The sequence below is a fragment of the Haliaeetus albicilla genome, chromosome 3, assembly GCF_947461875.1.
Source record: "Haliaeetus albicilla chromosome 3, bHalAlb1.1, whole genome shotgun sequence".
In the NCBI taxonomy this organism is placed as follows: Eukaryota; Metazoa; Chordata; class Aves; order Accipitriformes; family Accipitridae; genus Haliaeetus; species Haliaeetus albicilla.
The window spans coordinates 67,091,874-67,113,932 of NC_091485.1; positions in this window are offsets into that span (position 1 = coordinate 67,091,874).

Genomic DNA, 22,059 nt, shown 5'->3' on the forward strand with positions numbered 1-22,059 from the left:
CCATGCACATAACTTGATGAAGAGGCAGCGTGTTCTGCCTCTGTAGAAAGTTTTAGGTTCCGCTTGCCTGTAATATAGTTGAGCTTTGTACCTCCAGCTCTCTCTTGTGCCCCTCTAGTGATAATGTCAGCCCAAGAAGAGAAATAGGCTCCTTCGCTCCTTCTCAGGAGGGTTTGATGTGACCTGCTGGGGCAGCCTTCAGGGCCCTGAGACAACTTTTGATCCTCAGAGGGGATGTCCATCCCCCAGGCACTATGCAGAGCTGGGGGGAGACAGCCAAATCCTTGCTGAATCAGAAACAGTGCAGTCAGACCATCTTTTCCCAGCTGATGTGCTTTCCTTGATAGGCTAATTTGCTCCAGTGGATATTATGCTAAACTGATGATACCACCACAGGAACCAGCTCACGTAGACGCCAGTACTGCACTGGGCCATATAAATAGACTCAAGAGAAGCAGAATTTTTTTTTTTTTTTTTTTTTTTTTGTGGTCCAGGAATGTAAAGCCAAAGAGTTTCAATCTTCAGTTCACACCAACGAGCCTGTGCAAACCCACAAGTGCTCATTGCCACAGTGCCAGGTTTTGTATTCAGGGAGTCTCTTGCACTGGGATTGTGTTACTGCTTGAAAACAAAGCCTACATAATTGCTGGAAACAAACTGCTTAGCTGGGAGGGAATGACTTGTGATGTTTTAAAAGCCATTAAAGAATACTTAGCAATCCCATTATCATCTAATTATGACAAGCTGACCAGTGGAAGGGATTGACTGCCTAAAATACTGTCTGCTTTTTCTAGCTGTCTCAGCTGGTCTATGAAAAGATTTTACCTCTCGCTATTAAATGTGCTGCTCACATCTCTCATACCCACCCATAATAGTCAACTCCTCAGTTTCGTAAATGAGGCAACAGCTGTTCCCTGGGGTTTATTCTGAGGAATGAACCAAAGTGCTTGATACAGTATCATCTTGCTTCTATAAGTGGCTCTTTCACTGGTTTTGACCAGTTGTACAGTGATTATTTTTGTTTCTTTGTTTGTTTTCAGATTATTAATAAAAAGGAATAATGTTAGTAGCTGATAGCACTGAACAGGGTTTTAGATGATTTGGGTTTAGTTCCTTCAAGGTCATATGTGGGTCTCTGAAACTCAGCTTTAATCCCTCAGATCTCCACTGATACATAGGGGGTAACTATTTCTTTGTCTGTCTAGTCTGCTTGGATTAACACCCTGCAGGATCTTGAATACTTCCCTAGCAAAGGTGGCTTTTGCATGGAGCCTGAGGGTACCATTATAATACACATAATTATTAACACAAGCTCCTTTTTTTCACTCAAAAAAAGCCCTTTAATTTAAAATCATCATTGCAGTTTCAACTTCTTCAAGCATCTTCTATTGACAACTAAAACAATTGAAAATTAAACTTCATAACAACTAGTTGTGGCAGGGACATTTAAATGCAACAATCAGTGAGCAGGAGAACGTGTGCAACGTGGTTTTGAACCCTGTCTCTGCCACTGGTTACTTTTTCAGTGTCCTTTGGCTTCACTACCTTATAAATGAAAGTAGCAACATCTACCTTCCCCCTTAATCACTTTGGACGATAAATATTTCAGTGCCATACTCTGAAGAGCATCTCCCTGCCAGCTAGTGGAGGTTTCAGACTGAAGATAAGCACCCAGGTTGTCAACATGATGAAAGGGAAGAGTCTGTCGTGTAAGAAACCAGTGCTGACTGGCAAGCTGCTGAGTTAGCTAGCAGTGACCAGCAGAAGGAAGAGGTTTACATTCTGCCTACTACCTCATGGCGTTATCAACTTACTTCAGAGCTATTACAGTTCTAAATCCTGTTAAAATCTAAAGATTTTTTTCTTAAGCATTGGGGGTTCAGGGTACAGATTTTTTCTGCTTTCAGGTGCTTCAGCTTCTGTTAATACTCAAATTTTCCCTGCAAACTCTGAAACTGGAATTTTTAATGTAAATATAAATACAATTTCAGTTTGTCACAAAACATCTGAAACTTCTAAAACCACCATAACATTATGAGATTTTTACAGAAAAAAATGATGAATCAAAAAATCTTTTCCACTCCTCTCTGAATCCCTAAGCATCCCCTCTGCCTATGGCTTGCTTGTAGACTCAAGTCCGCAAGGCTTCAGCAAGCACAGTATTTTGGTTTCAACACAACCAACTGTACTCTTGCTGTTTAAAGAGCAAAATAGTAGAGAGCTATTTGGTGTCTCTCAGGCAGAAGCATTTAGCTTGAGACCGTGGAAGGCAGCAGATTTTGCTTGCTCTTTCCAGAGTCCCTGTGATATGAAATCGCTTCCTCTTATGACTGATACCACAAACTGACTGGTCCCAGATAGGGGCAAACCTCAGAATTACAGGGAATATCTCCAATCCTGCCCACTTGTTCTTTACATAGCCTTTTCCAAACTAGCAATATCAGAGCAACTGATTCAGAATATCAAAATCAGGACAAATTGTACTTGGTTTATGGCTGCCCAGCTCCAACACAGAATTTTGTGGTCAAAAGAGCACTTGCTGGTGGTCCACAGAGACCTTAGTCATGTGTATGATGATGGGTCCTCCTCTGGGTGTCCGATGGGAGGAGAGGAAGAGCCGATGCCAATAGCACAATTACTGTCACATAGGGTTGGGATGCTCCTGAATCCAAAAGGACTGAAAATATTCTGCAGCCTTCCTAATATCGATGTGCTGAGTGTAAGTCACTGCATCTCTTCCAAGAGTATTGTGGTGAGAAGTAGCTTACACCAATGCCAGGGCATATGAATCCATCACTATTAAAAGAAAGCTCATGATGAGCAAAACCTTGGGAGTCACTGGAACCTAGTGGAAGCCGTAGAAAAGCATCAACAAGTCAGTAAATACTTTGGAATAAGTTCAATGTAATAAAAAAAAGGGTTAAATGTCAGTTAGTTCCTGATGGTATTGCTTTGTCAGAATTGTGCCTCAGAGCTGTTTAGGAACACAAACAAGTGAACTAATGACTGTTTCTGGATCCACCACTGGCAAACAGGGCATGAGCTGCTGCACTGTGAGGTACCCTAAGGTATCCAGGATGTCCCCAGGGGGCTGTCAGGTATGACACAGGACCTTCAGCAGACCATGACCTGCAGAATACCCAGCGATGTGTGAAATGGAGCTAACTCCCCACTTGAGAGACAACTAAATGACAACAAACTTTCTTGTGTGAGGTGTTCTGTGCAATGAGAGAGCGTATCTTCCTAGACAGACTTATAACTAAAACAGCCACATGAGGGTTAAGGAGAAAGCAATTATCATCCTGTTTTTACATAAGTAGGCAGAAAGAGACAGTGGTTTGCTTAGAGTCACTGAGGAAGTCTATGGTTCATAGACCAGTCTCATTCTGGTGCATCATCCAACAGACCACACTCCCATAGCACAGACACCCCAGAGTAGGGTGCACCGTCTGGCAAAGGGGTGCAGCTTTACCTAACTATTTCTCAAATGCTGTATTAGGACTACAGGGTTACAAGGGTGTGCACAAGACAGAGCCACTTCTGGGTCATCCAAATTTTGCCAGAGAGAAGCTATGTCAGGAAGGCAACCAAGATCAAGGAAACATAAATATTGCTTTAAGTCTGCCTGGATTCCCTCCAAGATCTGTTAACTACTGCTGGCTGAACATGAGAATTTTATTCTTCTCCTCCCTATTCTCCTCCTCAAACAGTGGTGCTCCCGTGCTGCTTTTAGGACACTGCACATAACTGTCTGCCATGCCAGGAGTCAGACCGTCCTGACTCTGGCCGTAATGCAGGCTCCTATTAGACAGCATCGTTTATGTGTGGTTAACATGGACACAGAAATGCTCTGCTCCCAGAGCCAAAGAGACATAACCAGCTCATTAATTATTTCCATTCCTTCAGAAACTTCACAGAGAAATAAATACTCATGGAAGCTCGTGCCAGGGCTTGGACCTCACGTAGCAGAAGACCCTCAGTTTTTTGCGAGCCCATCCCCTCAGGACTCTCAAGTTCCTTTCATGAACATGACAATTAATACCCTGCAGACAGGATGGACGTTGATGGATTGTGTGTCCTCAGTGAGTGATTGCGAGGTCTTTCTTTCCCCCATCTTCTTACAATTTAAGATCTTCCCTCTTCGATTTTACATTTCCTCCCCTGGTAGATGTATTTTTTCAGCTTCACTCACACGAGTAAGGGTTTGTTCCAAAACAGCCTCTCCTCCCCCTGCTCCCTCTCCCTCCACGCACTCGCTGTGAATAAGACCTCTCTGTCTAAGGCAGCAATCACTGAAGAGCCTCAAGAGTTCCCATTTCTTGTCCTCCCCCTGTTTTGATGCACTGATTATCCTCTTGTTGGATCAATAGCCCATCTGCTTTTAGGAGTTTTCTAGCATTCTGATGTTAAATTAAAACAGAGAGAATCAATCCTCAGTTAATTTCCCCAACCAAACAATTTATATCTCTCTTCTGATCCACCGTCATGTGAATTATATAATTCTGACATACTGTGAGGCCTCCCCAGACAAAGTAAGCACTTTTATAATGCTGAATTACCCTCTTTATTAGTAACTTTCAAATGTGACAAACCAGGAGATTTATTTTATAACGTTGTATAGTCCTTGGTTGAACTTGTTAAAACTCCCAGCTATTGTAACGGAGTAAATCGCTAATTAACAGTGGGTTTTGCTTTGTTTTTAATGGACTTTGGGGATACATTTCAGACTTAGATTAAGATTAGTGCAAAACAGAGTTCTCCTTAATTATTTCAAATTGAGTGTTATGCTAATAGTAAACAATTAGTTCTTTCCTGACTGAAAATTAATGTTCTATAAATAATTACAAAACCAAGCTGCTATGTGAGTCCCAAAAGGAGCTGCCAGACTTAGTGGTTAACCCACAAGAAAGAGGCATGGATCTTTTCCATGGTCTCACACTTTGTGAAAATTAAGCATGTGCTTTGGTGGTTTTCTAGGGCTTTCCTACCCTGGCTGAAAAAAAAATTATATACATAGATAGATAGATATATAACCTGTAGAGGGTATTTTTGAAAGCAAAGGTGTACTGTTTGCCAGTTCTCAGGTCACTTCTCAAATCAAAGCTTAATCAAAATGTTAGCATGCATCCCAGTAGAGATTTCTTCTTTGTCAGGCTTTGTACTTGCTTTTGCATAGGGAAAACTGGGAACACAGAAAATTGAGTTATCTCAACTGATCCCAGTTCAACTGTATTTGATGAGGTATGAGATCATTATACATCACGTTCTAGATCACCTAATTCTCTTATTGAACTCCTAGGAGTTAAGATTTTCCTTTTCATGTCTGCAAAGCTTTGGTTATTCATTTTTCTCAGGACCCTGAGTTCTTCAGTGTCTTTCCATGCCCTTACAGATCCCCTCTGCAGTCAGTGGAAAGGGACAGACACCTCTCATGCATAAATCAGTGAAAGGTGGGATTTCTAAGCTCACAGAGTAAAGGATTTCTCATCAGCTAAGGCAAAAGATGAATGCACACAGCCGGCAGCCGGGTTTCCCCCACTTTGCCTTCTCATCAGATGCAACCCTGCAACATGCACAGGCTTTTGCTCAGCGGTGGAAGAGGCAAAGCTGCCAGTAGGGCAGCAGCCTTAGGGGGACAAGTACGTCAGGATTTGTTAGGGCTGCTGGAGGGTTCACTCTGTCCCACCGCACCGCGCTGTTCGTGCCTCTCACAGAGATGCTAATGCTGCTGTGAGGCCAGGTCTCACTCGTGTCTCAAAACTGTAATTTTGCCATCTCCACTTTTCCACTTTGGGCAACTGCCTAGTTGGCCTTTGTCTTACACCTGCTCAGCCTTGTGCTTTTTCTTATACAGCATGCCAGAGCCATAGAAATCAATAAAATTTGCAACACTCTTGCCTCACTTTCCTCATCATTTCTGAGCATTTGCTTGAGGCCTATCAAAGCCCTGTGATAATTCTTTCCTTCCTTTCTGCTGCCACCTTATTCTGACATGAGAGAAGGTATCAGAGATTGCACAGAACAGATGTGACATTTTTGTTCCCTGTCATCTTTCTCCGTTCAGCCTCCAAGCCTCGCTCAGAGAGGGTGGTGTACTTCATCTCTTGCCTATGTGTTAGCCAGCTAAAAAATTCCCACCACCTCCTACAAACCAGCACTCTGAAGTGCCCAGAGACCTCTGCTAAAGTGCTGATGAGGTCTCTTGATGTCCAAGAAGTTCCAGGCCACAACAACCCCTTTCTTATAGACCCTCATCTCCGTCACGGGAGAGAAGACGTAATAGCATTAACTTAGAGCTTGATGAGTGTGTGTGTTTTCCTAATGTTCCTCCCAGGCTTGTGCTGGTCCTGAGGTCCTCCTCTAAGCCCGAGTTCTCAGGTGAGAAGGAGATAAATTCTGTCTGCTCTGTAAGTAAAATAAGATTTCAATTTGCTGTCAGAACTTTAATTAAAACACTTATAGATCAACTTTACCGTGGCAAATTGTCTACGCCACTATTACTATAGGAAGATGAATGTTAGCTGTGAAAACAGGCAAAGTAGTACACTCCCCTAGACTAATGTGTAATTTCATAGCCATTGATTTTTGACTTTGAAAATTCTCCCACATGCTTCTGGGAATTGGAACTTGTTACAGGTGACCTGGCAGCAGCTTTAGCAATTTTTAAAACCTTTTGTGAATGTGGAAGAAAAGTCATTTTGCCCATTCACATTTTTCCATGGCAGGCATGACCTACGAACACTTACCTCGCAGATTCTGAAACCAAGACTGATTGTTGGATAACTGCATTTAACAGATAATACATAACCTACAGCTTTAATTTCTATGGGATTTTGATAAACAACCACCATCTCCTGCTGTAAGACTAAGGATCTAATTCTGCAGTCAGTCTGAATATCAGCTTTCTTTCAGGTAATAATGAAAAGTCAGATCGTGTACCAGGATAAATCTAATTACTGGAATGAATCTGCTTATGCCAGTGAGATACACTAAAAGAGCACAAAATCTAAATAACTATTACTGACTTGAGAGCAGGTGTGTGATTTAGTATACAACAGGCTATTTGAAATGGTCACATAACTAAATGGGCAATTTTACTATCAAAATTAACCATTTAACCCAGATAAACAGTGTGATGCTTTTGGTAAATTCTGCATGTTTAAAATCAGTCAGTGCAGCATCTGAGCACCTCGCAGTCCCTAAGGACTATGCTCAGATCTCTTCCTTGGAACAGCTACGTTAACCATGGCCATCACTTCTCTGCTCTTTGCTCAGCCCAGCCTAGCAGGAGCTCAACTCTCTCAGCACTCCCTTAAACCTGGAGGCGTGAGTAGATGTGAAGGCTAGGCTGTGCACAAAGGCTCTGAGCCACAGACAGGCACACAGCTTTCTAGCAGTTGCTGGATGTCTGAGGGGCCCGTCCAACACCACAGAAGAAATCAATGGCGCAGCATCAGATTTAACGGAGAGCCTGCACCACCCTTCATCCAGCAGCTGAGCTCTGGGTTTCTGTAAGGATGTGTCATACATGCTCCATCCCAGCAGTACCCCCAGGGTTACTCAGGAAGGAATGATACAAGGAACGAAGAAAGCGAGAATCACCAGAGAGGCAGCAAAGAATTAACCTTCTTTAACCAGAAGAAAATGCACTTGGGGTTGCTCATTGCTTTAGATCTGCACCACAATAACCGGACCACTTGAAAGTGCTGGCAATTAAGATGCACCTCCTGGCAGTCCCTGTGATGGTCCAGCTGTGGCATGTTAGGCAGAACAGAAATAGATTGTGGTAGTTTCAGTGTGTTCACATTGTTAGCAGTGGCAGAGGATGAGGGCCACCAATTAGACCAGATAACACACAGACGAGGTTCAGGACAGAGGTCAGGGTGAGGGCCAAGGCTGCTGAGGGGCAGTTGGACCCTGGCACAAAGCCTGCAAAGGCAACCGCCCAACGCTCCAGCCACCTCACACCACAAGCTCTCATGCCACAATGAGATAATTGTGCCCTGACCACATCTACCCAAAGGCCTGCCCTTGCACATCTGGGCCGTGTTGTAACTGCATTTTTCTGAGTTAAATCCATTAAGAGAGAAAGACTATACCAGCATAGCTGTGATCAAGAGTCAGGCCCAGCTGGCTACAGGAAGGTGGGAAGACAGCCTGGTGGGTATGCAGTTGTCCAGCAATATCCAGCATTATCTGGGACCCACATCCAATTAAAGCAACTATGTATACACAGTAGACATGCAATTGCATCAATCTCATCCATTGGCTTTATTTACCTACTTAACATCAGTGGCAATTTTTTCATTCTGCCATGGAGTTGTCAAAGACATCCTATCCATTAGTGCAAATGTGAGGACTTAATTCCAGCTACTGCATGCGTGGCCTCGGGGCACTGATGAGCAGAAAAACAGCGTGGTTTGATTAACCGAGTTCCTGTCTACGTTGTCAGCTGAGTCCCCTTCTTGAGCAAACATAGTCCAGCTGCTTCTTGTGTCCTTATGCATTTAGATTTGCCTCTATTATACAATAAATGAGAATCAAGGGTAAACAAGAAGGTGAGGGGTTTATTAAGCTCCTTTACTGTGACTACTGCTTCTACTGGCATTTCCTTTGACTTTTGACCTTCCTTGATGCAAAGGCTCTGGTCTCCTTGCAGCCGAGCTGCGGCTTTCTCTGATGTACACGGGCTGTAATGTGATATCTGCGGATATGGTACCTAAGGTAATTAAGATGTTTGTTGACTTTGGTTCTGCCCCCACCAGTGTGTAGCTACGTCCATAGGAAACCAGTGTTTGCTTGCTGATGAAGTGCCAGACATTGGTGCATAAAATCACCAAAGTTCCTAGTCTTTAATGTTCCATGCTTCTTCATTACTAATTGAATAAAGTTAAAGTCAGTGTGTTTGGCAAAGACCACATGAAGGTGCCATTTACAATGCAGGAAACAAACATTTATAAATTGGTTATACAGTAAGGACAGTACTTGGCTTGCTCTCTAATGATAAACGCCCAAGGCATCACGGAATTATTCAGTCTTGGAAGAGTGAGGCCAGATGAAATACACTTGGCCAAATATCAATGTCTCCTAGAAAAGACCAGACTGAACCCTAAACACTGCTAATGCTACTAACCAGTTCTCCACTGACCACAAGGGAGCTAGCCTAGCCTGACTTTTTAGTTACAGTTCAGTAAGATTAATTCTCCTTTTATATTATGAGCAATTTTCAGTACCATGGTTTCTTTTCATTGTTGATTAAGTGATTTCTTACCTTCAGTGCTTCACACATCTACTGATCTTTCATGAAGCAGATGACATCAGCACTTGCCACAACTCCTGGTTCCCCATCTTGTGGTGCAAACATCCTCAGCATCTCCCTTTTTCAGTTCTGTGGATACAGAATATGACTGATGCTTTTGACTTCTTCTTCTCATTTCCTTGCTCTTCTCTTCTCTAACTCACTTTCTATGGCATGTTAGTTCTGATGGCTGTCAGACTTTTTTTCCTAGAAGGCTTTGATAAACAAGAGATCACTGGGAAGTTGTCATGGATGTAGGCTGTCAGGAGTGGGGCAAACTGGATGCTCCATAGACCTTCCTAACCACTGATTCCAAGGCCTGGACTGAACTACCAACATGATCCCTTCAGTCTGATATGTCTAACATTTAGTGGCACACGGGGATTTCTACCCACTTTCAACAGGATCCTGTGGGGCTCAAAAATAAAGTAACTACCAGGTATCAGACATAATAGAAGCAGCGAACTTTTATAACTGCCAGTGTGATCCAAGAAATTCAGCTCCTTCCTTTGAGGCACTGAACTAGAAGAAATGATTGGAGTTTTTCTAATTGTACCTGGAAGCAAACATTACTGCATGGAAGTTAGACAGATTGAAATCGTCCCCAGTATTGGATGTGGCAGCTCCAAAGGCACTGGAATCTGACAGTATGCTTTGGAAGAAGCATGAGGACTACTGGAAGCTGCTAAAACAAGACTGCTGAGAATGAACAGTTTAGGAAATGGATTAGTTAGCAGATTATTTGTAGTCTAACTGATAACAAGGTCAGAGTAGGGTTATTGCAGCAATGGGCTTGACTTTGCAAAAAAGAGTTGATACTTGCAGGTCAAGTCAAAACTCTGCTTTTCAAATGGAAAGTTCAGTAAGACCAGAGGGAATCCAATTAAAAATGCATACTGAAGCGCAAAGATGGGCTACAAAGGTCAGCAAATGGCCCAGACAAAATTTACTTGTAGAAAATGTGGCATTAATCACAACAAAATGGAAAGGGGTCCATTGCCAGAAGAATGTGGTCGTGCAGAGAATACACACAGCTTGAAGCCATCGGATTCATTTTTTCTGTGTATTCTGTCAGGCAGCACTCCAGTAAGTTCCTTGTAGTTGTTTACCCCTGAGCTAACCATCTAGATTTCCTTTATCATCAATGGAGAGAAACAGGCTCTTCTGGGGCATAACTCATCTCACAGTGAAGTAGACATCTGAAATACATCACAGGGATAATGTTCTGAAAATGACTGTTTCTCTCCATTGTCTATGAAGAAAGCTATGGGTGACTAGCTTATATACATGTGTTTCTACACTGTGGACATCTAAACCAAAACAAGATTAATCCAGCTTTTGTGGGAAGTCACAGGCATGTCTAGCCCATCAAATGCACCAATTCTGGAATGAAAAGTTGCAGAACCACCACTGCACCTAAACACTGCAGAGCTTCTGAATTTGGGTGTGAGGGTAAGCATTGCAGTAATGTCACCACACTGCTTCGGGGACCTGTTTATTCTTCACACACACACTAAACTTAGGTAGCTCTTAGATTCACTCTCTAACCTGTACAGAAAAATCACAGTTCTGGACTGGCAGTCTCCATTCACCAGTTAATGACTTCATTTTTACACACATTGAGAGTCTGCTCAGATCCATCTTTTCTCCGCCTTTCTGTATGACTCTTTTCCACATGATGAGGTAAATTCTCTTTTCTTTGACGTTCTGTTTTCACTGGAAAGTGGCCAAATGTCTTTCTGTGGGTGCATCCCCATGGCCTTCCCTCATGCTCCAATCCAAAAAGCTGTCGCTTCTGCTTGTGGGGTGTTGACCCTGGCTGGATACCAGGTGCCCACCAAAGCCACTCTATCACTGCCCCTCCTAAACTGGACAGGGGAGAGAAAATATAACAAAAGGTTCATGAGTTGTCATAAGGACAGGGAGAGATCACTCAACCAATTACCGCCACAGGCAAAACAGACTCGACTTGTTAATTTATTACCAACCAAATCAGAGTAGGGTAATAAAAAATAAAACCAAATCTTAAAACACCTTCCCCCCCCCTTCTTCCCGGGCACAGCTTCACTCCCAATTTTCTCTACCTCCTCCCTGCCAGCAACAGAGGGGGACGGGGAATGGGAGTTGCAGTCAGTTCATCACATGTCGTTTCTGCAGCTCCTTCCTCCTCAGGGACAGGACTCTTCACACTCTTACCCTGCTCCAGTGTGGGATTCCTCCCATGGGAGACAGTCCTTCATGAACTTCCTCAACATGGGTCCTTCCCATGGGCTGCAGTCCTTGACGAACTGCTCCAGCGTGGGTCCCTTCCACGGGCTGCAGTCCTTCAGGAGCACACCGCTCCAGTGTGGGTCCCCCACGGGGTCACAAGTCCTGCCAGAAAACCTGCTCCAGCGTGGGCTCCTCTCTGCATGAGCATCCAGGTCCTGACAGGAACCTGCTCCAGCACAGGCTTCCCATGGGGTCACAGCCTCCTTTGGGCACCCACCTGCTCTGGCGTGGGGTCCTCCCCGGGCTGCAGGTGGAGATCTGCTCCACCGTGGACCTTCCTGGGCTGCAGGGGGACAGCCTGCCTCACCATGGTCTTCCCCACGGGCTGCAGGGGAATCTCTGCTCCGGCTCCTGAAGCTTCTCCTCCCCCTCCTTCTGCACTGACCTGGGGGTCTGCAGGGTTGTTTCTCTCACATGTTCTCAGTCCTCTCTCCTCTGGCTGCAGTTGCATGGGGTTTTTTTTTTTCCCTTCTTAAATCTGTTCTCCCAGAGGCGCTACCACTCTCACTGCTGGGCTCAGCCTTGGCCAGCGATGGGTCTGTCTTAGAGCCAGCTGGCATTGGCTCTGTCGGACAAGGGGGAAGCTTGTAGCAGCTTCTCACAGAAACCACCCTTGTAGCCCCCCAGCTGCCAAAACCTTGCCACACAAACCCAAAACACTGCTAAAGTCACTCCACCTTTAACAGTAAAGAGGTATGTACACACTGATGGATAACACTACTGTAGAGCAGTTCCCATAGCCTTGGTAATCTACTGGAGCCTGCTAGTGAAGCAGCTGTTGACCAAATAACTCAGGACCAAATTTTCACCCACCAGTGAGAATTATTTGGGCGACCATGAGATTAAAAAGTTTAGTGGTAAAGGGAGTGAAAAAGAAATTATTGCTTTTTCTAGCTGAACAGCAACTCTGTTTTTTCTAAATTTTTCATTCAGAGTTCCAAAGGTTTAGCGTAATGCTAGACTGTAGCCAAGGGGTTTAAATGTGTGCCTGAGAAAGTGAGTGTGTTGGGGTGAGGAAAGAATGATATGATCCACACAGATGCATGAATATAAAATACACTAACTGTTATCTGATCTTGCTCACAGAAAACACTGCCTAAGTTCAATACAGTTAACGAGGGTGTGGAGGAAGGGCTAAAACCACATCTAATAAAAGGAGAATCTAGTTCCTGCTGTTTCAACATCACTTAAAAGTCACTGTTGCCCAGCCATGTTTGTTGGGGAAAACACTGACACATGCTCAAGAGAAGTAGTGTGTGCTGGTTTGGGCCAAGCCTCCCTGAAAAAAGAAACAATTGCAATCATTGAGAGCATGAGCCCACTCCAATCATAGGCTTATGGAAAGCATATGTGGACCAGGAGATTTCCACTGAGAAATGTGTTCTGTGAGAAAGGCTGACAGAAAGCGTAGCAAAAAAAGCACCAGATCCAATCCAGAGAAGACTATGAAATGAAGCTTACAGACAAAGAGGGAGCAATTGCTGGTGCAGAAAGAAGAGAAATTGTCAGAGGAGATACTGTATGAGGCAGGCAGTATTCCAGCCATTGATTTTAGGCATCTATTTTAGGAAATCTGAGTCCTCCGATGGAAACTTAACCATTACCTGTACAGATGTGTCTAGGCTCCATCCAGGTGTGCCTGCAGGCTGGCAGCTGGGCAGAGGCTGCAAAGACACATACCTAAAGTGAAGTGTTGTGAGCATCCTCAGCATCTCTTAACGATGCCACCAAGGAACCTTGTCCTCCCTTGGTATAAAAAGACTGCAAGAAAGAGCAAGCTCTAAGAAAAACATCCCTGTTTTTTCCTGTTAACTGGAACAAGCACTAAGACCCTGAATTTTGGGTCATTCCTACAGTCAAAAGACAGTCTCCTCCACCATTAAAAGCAATAACACCCTGGCAAAGATAACATTTCCTTTGCAAAATGGATCTTACTAGGAAAAGGAAGAGCAATGTAGGAGAAAGAAACAAAACAGAATACTTTTTCCTGTTCTCAACTAAGTGGGAGGATGTAGTTTACATTTTGACCATTTTCATTTTAAATAATGCAGCTCAAACAAAGTCACCCACAAGACTATGATTAAAAATACACATTTCTCCCTTTTTTTCTGATCAGTCTTTGAGACCTGGGTAATTCAACCAACCTAGAACTGAATCTGTCAGCAGACACCTTTCTTGACCACTGTATGAGAAGCCCCAGAGATTAGCCAGTCACTCAATGTTATGGCAGGGGTGTCTCCTCCAAAGTATGCTGCAGACGTGGAGGATGGTCACAAAAAAATTTACATATCCAAAAGATCGTGAATATCAGGGTCTCTCCTTCAGTCTGATGCATTCTTTAATCTTTTGATAAGGGACTATACTCCCAAGCAAATTTAGGTTACTTAAACCTAGGTGTCTGATGCCATTTGAGATGCCCTTGTGGATCTGAAATAGATAGATGTGGTCACACTGCTAGATGTGACACAGAAGCTACAAGAAACTTGTGCCCTTCTCTAGCAGTTGAAGGTCAGGTGGGACAAGGCAGGGCATCTGAAATGTCACCAGACCCTATATTTAGGCTAATGATTGAAGTGGAATACAGCTAACTTGAAACCTGTCCTAAGCAAGATCCTTCTCTGCCAGCAAAGTTGACTCCCTCCATCCTTCAGGGGAAACTTAACTTTCACCTAGGACTTCATTTGGAAATACGCCAATGGAGATTTCCTGTGATTTCCATTCAGCCCATTCTTAGGCCATTCCTACCTATTTCGGCTCATGATTATTCCCTATAAGAGGAAGACTCGTCAGTGGAAAGATAGAGGTACCTCCCTTAGTCTGATTTTCGGTGAGCTAAAGCATGCCCATGAGAAGGTCATCTCTCTCCCTTGACTATAACAGCTCCAGTGGCAAAATCTTCCAGTTTAGCTTCTGAATTAAGTAAATAAAACTCTGTGGATGAGTCCAAGTATTAGAGCTTATTAGTCTAAGTTAAGAGTGCCATGTGCATGAGAAATTTTCTCCTTTTTTAGCCCAGAATTAAGCCCAGAGTATTTGTAAGGTACATGTATGTAGAAAAATATAGTATGAGATTGAATTTCTGCTTTTCTTAACAGGGACTTCTACAAGTACATCCACCTATAAGGAATCGATAGCTGCCAGCTGGTTAATGTGACTGAGTGAAGGTCGCACAAGCTGTGTTGATGGGTGTGATTAATTGTGGAGGGTCAGCTCAAGCATATCCTGCAACTGGGTAAAGGTGGCACTAATGAAAATTGGTCAACTGGGAATAAACATCATTAATTCCATACGACATGTCAGATAAACAGCCTATGGAGAGGTATGCATTTACAAAACATCAAAAGACTGACTTGTGTAGAGTTTATCCTGAGATAGCAATAAAAGTAATCAATTTGGATTTAAACATGTTCCCAGAGATATGATGAACCAATTGAGATGAATGGTTAAACCATGTACCTGCTAGCTTGCTTGAACCATCGTTAACACTGTCAGTCAGCAGTAACTGACACTGTAAAGAGCAAGGTTTGTACTGTACACTTGGCCATCAGTGAAATTTCTGTTCCACAGAATGCAGCAGGTTTTCAGAAAAATATTAGTGCCAAATGGCACCATCAGTAAAAAAAACACCAAACCATTCACAGGGCTGAATGCCCCATCCACCCATTCCCAGAGCGCATTTTATGTGGAGGTACTGAGCCATTACACTTTCTAGGAAAGCTGACTTATCTGAGACTGTCCTGTCCACCCCTTCGACCACTGAGTCTCCAGTTCAGATGTAAGACAGGCTGCTGCCTTAGCAGGTGTCAGTGAGAGCAACTGAACATGTCACTGGACTTCCCGATCAGTAGGCATCCTATTTTCAAGTTTCCAATGTATTTTCAAGTTCCCAAAAGAAACCTCAACATTTTCATGCAAAACTTCTGTTTTCCCTAATGCAAATTTTAGTTCTGCAGAAATAGCATCTGCTAGTAGGAGAATTCCCAGCCATCTTTATACACAAAGACAAATTCTGGGAAAGACAGTCTTAGCCACTCTCCCTATGACTTTTGTCTTTTTCTTCTGCACCCATATAATCCCTGGGACACAGGCACTGAGTCACGGCTGGAACTGTTAAGTACATATTAATTAATAAAAAATAATAGTTTCCCATGAGTAATCAGAGCTCTACTGCAGTGTGCTCATAATAAAGTAATTAGTGCAATTCTGGTGGGGGTCTCTTTTCTTGGAACAAGTAATAAATTGAGATCTAACACTGGCACCTTTCACACAACTACATATGTTTCATTAATATCTCTTGCTTTATGTACAGAGTTAGCCTGCTTGTCAGGGTCCTAACAAATATTTAAAATACAAATCCAGCCTGCTATAACTAACCACATGATAATTAAGCCCAATTTGCAACTAAAAAATCACATACAGTTGATCAAGACTGTCATACAACGAAAGCCAAGATGCCATGAGCTGGTGTGACTTTACATACATTTTGCAAAGCAGCTGCTAACCCTACATCTTGTATTTGCAACACCTCAACAGGAGCACTCTAGCACATCAATGTAGCTTCCAGGCCATCACATTCATAGGTCCTTTGCTTTCCATCATAGGTCTGTATTTAAATCTCCACTGATCTGAATGTGGTTATTCTGTAGGTGGAACATATTTACAAGGTAGCACTTGTTAGCACAAACAATTTAAATTTTAATTCTTCTTTTTTTTATTAACTGACTGTTTTCCAGCTAGATTACATGAAGCATAAGAAATCAGGCTCTGAAATAAAAGATCGTTGGCTCAGCTGCTTGAAAATGGAGACACTTGCACTAACTAACCCAGCAAGTGAGCACAGTAAATGAGCAATGAACAGAGAAGCCACTGGCTGTGTGCAGTTCTGAAATCTCTGTTAGCCAGAGAACATGTTCCCATCCAGGAACATGTCTAGCACCTTCCTTTGGTACCAACCTATGAACATAAAGGAAACAAGCAAATACTTCAGTGGGAAGGGGAACAATTTGTCATGTTGACTCCATATGGGCTGGAAATTACTTGTTCTTTCTCTATCCTGAGAACTGATGATTGAGAAAAGACAAATGGTGTTTCACTTTCCCTAGGAAAATATTGCAGTGCTAGATAGGATACTGAATGCAGATACTCGACTGGACCTCCTCATCCCCAAAATGAAAGAAGAACTAGTTCCTTTCTGAAACCTTGTATTCCTGCCTAGGTTTATAATCAAGAATGTACATAAGAAATGATGTTTACCCAGTTCTGATTTGGAAAATACTGCATTTACCTTCTTTCTCTATTTTCCAAAGGGCTGAGCTCACATATTTTATTATTTACCTCCACTACAGTGGCTGAGAATTGATTTCTAGAAGATTTTAAGGAGAAAGGAAGGAGGAAGTCTTACTAGCCATGTCAAAAACTCTTCTGTTTCCTGCACAAAGAGGAAGTCTGAAATATTCTGAATTCCAAGAAACAGATAAAATAAAAATGTCACCTCAGCTGACTAGAGGCACAAGAAAGAGATTCCTTTTCCCTAACTCTGCCTGTGATATGAGTTTCCATCTAAGCAGAGTGTCCAGGCTCTCTTTACAGGCAGTTTAGGGAGTACAAAACTTCTAACCAATGTGGGTGACCACTTTAGGAAGTGCCCTAGATTCCCCGAACTCTGCTGACAGCTCTCCACTGATTGTAAAGGCAGTCCAGGTGATTAGCTCAGATATAGATGCCTGCACTGTAGACAACCACTTTAAGCAGATAAATCCCTCCCTGGAAAGCCACACACTCCCCTGAGGCCCTGTGGTTCTGGGAAGGGGAGGGATGGTTAGGACCTGGGCCACCAAACTTTCTTAATTTTGAGAGGCAACTGAGAGATGGTCATTTGCGACTTTGTCACACTGCCCTGTGCAAGTACTGACCTTGTTTTGGATCTGAATGTTTAGGAGAGATGGGAATTGGGCAGAGAGAGGAGGTGCGGTTTGGGAATGGGGGTGCATAACTGGAGGGGTTAAAGAAGGAGTCCCAGGGCTGAGTTCTGGTTGAAAAAGAGGGAAGAAAACATCTGGCAGGAGACAGGAGCTGAAAAGAAGGAACAAAATTAGAGACAGGACATTAGGTAAATCCAGGGTATGGTTTGCCAAGGGAAGAACAGGAGAAGTTGCTGGCTACAGAGTAACTGGGAGCCCTGACTCCTCACTTGAGGCCCCTCTCACTGGCAAAATAAATAAATAAATAAATAAATAAATGTTCAGGTTTATTCTTGCTTAGATCATAACTAAAGCACCTAAGCAGAACTATGTAGCACTGCTGGAGGAGTAACTCCTGGAGATCCACAGCACCCAGCTGCAGGGGACAGCCAGCACTTCCCAAATGCATTTAGTACAGCAATGCCTGTTTTTTCACATTTCATCTCATGAGAAATCTCCCCGTGAAACTCGCATATGTCACCACTGTTCCCCCCTTCCCCTACTCTTCCATTATCATTGCTGGGATTTGTCTTTTTGCGTCTGGTTGATTCAAAACTACAAACTGAAGCTGTGCTGCAGATTAAGGTCTGCAAAAGCCAGTAGCAACCGCTGTGGCTGTTCCCGTCCCAAAATTAAGGAGAGTTTGCCATCTAGAGGGCAAACAAGACAGAAATTTTGATCTATGGTGGGGAGCAGCTTTCAATTTGAGTACAGACAGTTCAGTATTACAAATTGGGCAGCATGACAACGACTGACTTGCACCAAATAAGGAAGAGGGCTAGTGGTTTCTTTCTGAGTCTGGGAGGAATAGTCATTTTCTTATCTAAATTGTGCAAGCTGAAATAGCCAGACAGTTTAATTAAGCTCAGCAGAATAATAGCATTCACATTCAGCAGAGGAAAAACCTTGCCAGAAACTGTACTTTTTGGGCCACGCCGCTCCACTATGCCTGTAGGCAGAGCTGGGATGATAACCAGCAGTGGGTAAAACTTTTTTTCCAGTGCAACTGGGTGTTCATTGCAAATTTCTGCAGAACCTCAAACCTTCATCCCATGAGAGTGTAAATCTTCCATTTTTACACCCAGATTACACAGAAAATTAATATACTTCTCTCCAGTCCTGCTCCTTCCTCAGTATATTTCCTCCATGATAGATGTAAAAATGTGCTCTCAGGGTCTCTCTTCTTCCTGGGAAGACTATGGGGGTTTTCCCCCTTTCCTTTGTTTCCTTTTCCCTTCTGGTATTTCACTCCACTTGCAAATCTTCCTGCTTCCTGGGGGAAGGAGGACTAGATGATCTCCAAAGCTCCCTTCCACCCACTATTTTTGGGATCCTCAGGAGCACAGACAGAGCTAGGAGCAGTCCTTGCTCCATACAACACACCATTAAACATCACAGGTCCCATACTGAATGGGGCTCATGGGTCTGCAACTTGGGGATGGTGGTTCAATTAGGCTTCAAGAAAGCTGAGAGACACCAAACTGTTAAACAACATCCCTTTCGTAAACTACCTGCAAGTGTTTAGGAATGATGGCAAAGGCAAGCACAAGGCAGAGACCTCCAAGCACTTCACGATTTTGAAGGCTTGTTGGAGTCCATGTCAGGCACTTGGACACCAGTGTATTAGAAAGACGGGTTTGTACACCAGCAGAAAAACAGTTCTACACACATTTCAGCTGCTCTCTTACTCATTCCTCTGAGTTTTTAACCGGCTGATTTTGCGAACTTGTCTTTGCTTTCCCTATGTCTTCTGGCACTTGGTTCTCAATATGCTTATAGGCTACGGCGGGCATTGCTGTCATGACCTGTGCAGTGCTAATGAAACCATCTGGTGGGTCAACCTGTCACTTTACATGCCATTCCAGGCTCTGATCGCATGAGATCACACAGGCAAAGCAGCTACAGGCCTCACAGCAGTGGCCTCATGTGATTTTAAGGGGTCGCTAAGCTACAGGAGAAGTCCTTTTGCTGGATGAGACGCTAAGCTGCTGTTGTGAACGCTTGTGACCTTTGAAGATCACAGACTGCTTTCTCTAATGGAAAAAGCTTAAGTTAGAGGTCCCATTTCTCATTGGAAAAATGTAAATTTTGCCTCCGTTTGCCCTTCACTTTCAAAAACCACAGCAAACTGACTTCTGAAGTGCATCCAAGGCCTCTTCTAGCTTATAAAACGTGTCCAGGGACAATTAAATGAGATAACAATATAGCTATTTAGATCTTTTCCACCAGGTCCTTTTGGGCTGGGGTGCATGAGTGAATTCAGGCAGTTAATCAAGCTACTGATTGTCAGCTAAGCCACAGTAATGGTCGGTGCCTGACGGTGCATGTGTCCTTAGCATAATGCAGCAGCAAAGTAAATTGTGCTAGCTTAGATCCTAATGAAAAGGAAAGCCACTGTAGAGACAGTTTAAACTAACACACTTCTCACTGGGTCAAGCTTAAGGCATGCACATGGTCAGTTAGCAGGTCTCATAGGATGGGCATCTTCAGTAACTCATTTATTCCCTATCATGTGCTCAGACCTGGGAATTTATCCATTTGGAATAGTGATGTCAGAGAGGATTAAACTGGCTGAAACTGGTCTGCATAAAGGGCTCGCACAGCCTGAGTTTTATCTATGTGAATGGTAAATTCATTGGAAGTCTTTTAAATCAACATTGAATTTGTCTTTCTAAAAATACACAGACACTCAAACAGCAACTATGAGCCTGGTGTAGAAAGTTTGGGGTGAGCTTCTTTCACCTGTGTGACACAGAGCTTCAGCCTAGATGGCCACAATAAACTCTTCCTGATGTTAAAACCTATAAAACTATGAATCCCTGTGTTTCAGTAAGGTATAATTCACAGCCTGTGCCAACACTGCCTTCCCATCCCCCTGGCATCTGGCCCACTGAGGCTACACGTCTGTAGAAAAGCTGTGTCCCATGGGTCTAGGACAAATGAATGGGAAAACCTAACTGCTTAGCAGAACAAAGCTAAAACACATCAGCTTCCACTCCCTGATGCACTGGTATGTGGAGTATTAAAGGCATTTGAACCACAATCCCCACTCATATCAGCTCATGCATCCCTTCTGGACAACAGAGCAGCATTCCCGTTTCTTTCTGTGTTGGTGATTTGCTTGGCAGTAACGCGTTGAAACTCCCTAAACCCAAACTCAGGTGATATTATGTCCATCCCATCCATCCCCGCTCTGAAGAATTCCCCATGTTCAGTCCAAAGTTTTTGCATTGGAACAGCTTATGTAAGAGGCAGCTATTATTTGTCTCAGAGATACATCACAGAAACAAGCTTTTTCAAAAATTTACACTAGAAGATTGGATGGAAAACTCTTCCTATGTCTTAGATTTAAAGGAAATTTGTTATTGCTATTAACATTACACTTTACTAGGACTATGAAGTGAACTTGACTTCTGAGCTTCAGCTGGTATTTTGCAATTTTACCCTCCAGCCTACTTTTTTAATTGAAACTTCTAGAATATACACTTTCTGTTCAGCTTTTGCAACTTCCTGCCTGGATGAAATATCCCCTAACGCTGACCAGAAAACCCTTCCACATCTCTTTCAGAAATTCGCTTCAGCAAATGTAACAACCTCACCAGAAGGAAACGCAAGCTATAAAACATGCTGCAGCCTTCCTTTCTGTCTGAGTTGCTTCAGACTTCATTCATAAAAAAAAAAGGAGAGAGAGAGAATGAGAAAAAGTGACAGTTGATTCAGAAAGTTGTAAAATGTAAACACTCGTCCACAGATGATGCATGGATGGTTAGTGTTGCATATCTTTGGGGACAACATATGCCTGTCTTTCACACTTGTCAAATCCTAACGGCCATTGTTATCAGCACACAAAAGCTTCCAAATTCCTACCTGTCACTGAAATTCTTAGAAAATGAGAAACCATAACAGACTGAGAAAAAAATAACTGTGATCCTTCCTATCCTGCCGCTGCCTGGGTCCCCAGCCCTTGTCTGCAAGCATAACCCTTACTCAGCAGAGCCATCTTATTGATACTCTCAAGACCTGTAGTTTGTTTAAGTGTTTGCAAGGTCAGATGGCCAAGTAAATTTCTCGGACTTTCCAAAGGCTGCAGACACCTTGGTGACTTTTTTATTTATAGCCAACATTAAAACACTCCTTATGTGACAGAATTATTAATTCTTCTAATTATTATTATTGTTTCCACTTCAGAAACAGGGAAATGAGAGGGAGATAGCCTTCCTTTTCAGCCCTGCTCAGGACCAGTGAAGTTAAGGTTTGCCGAGCACCCGGAGTCAGGACAAGGATGAAAGCTTTCCACCCTCCTGGGATAGCAAAAATGTCACTTTCTTCTGAATTTTAAGGCTTTATGAGACCTTGCCCACAGCACACTCAAGAGACAGAAGCAGTACCCTTCCCACCTTGCTAGGTCTCATTAGTGGGGCTGAGGCACAGGGGGCCACCATAGCTTGTCCTCTTCTCTAGACCCCTCTTCCCAGTTCCACCTCCCTGTCCCCCTGCGATGGGAGATCCAGCCTTCCAAAAAAAAAAAAA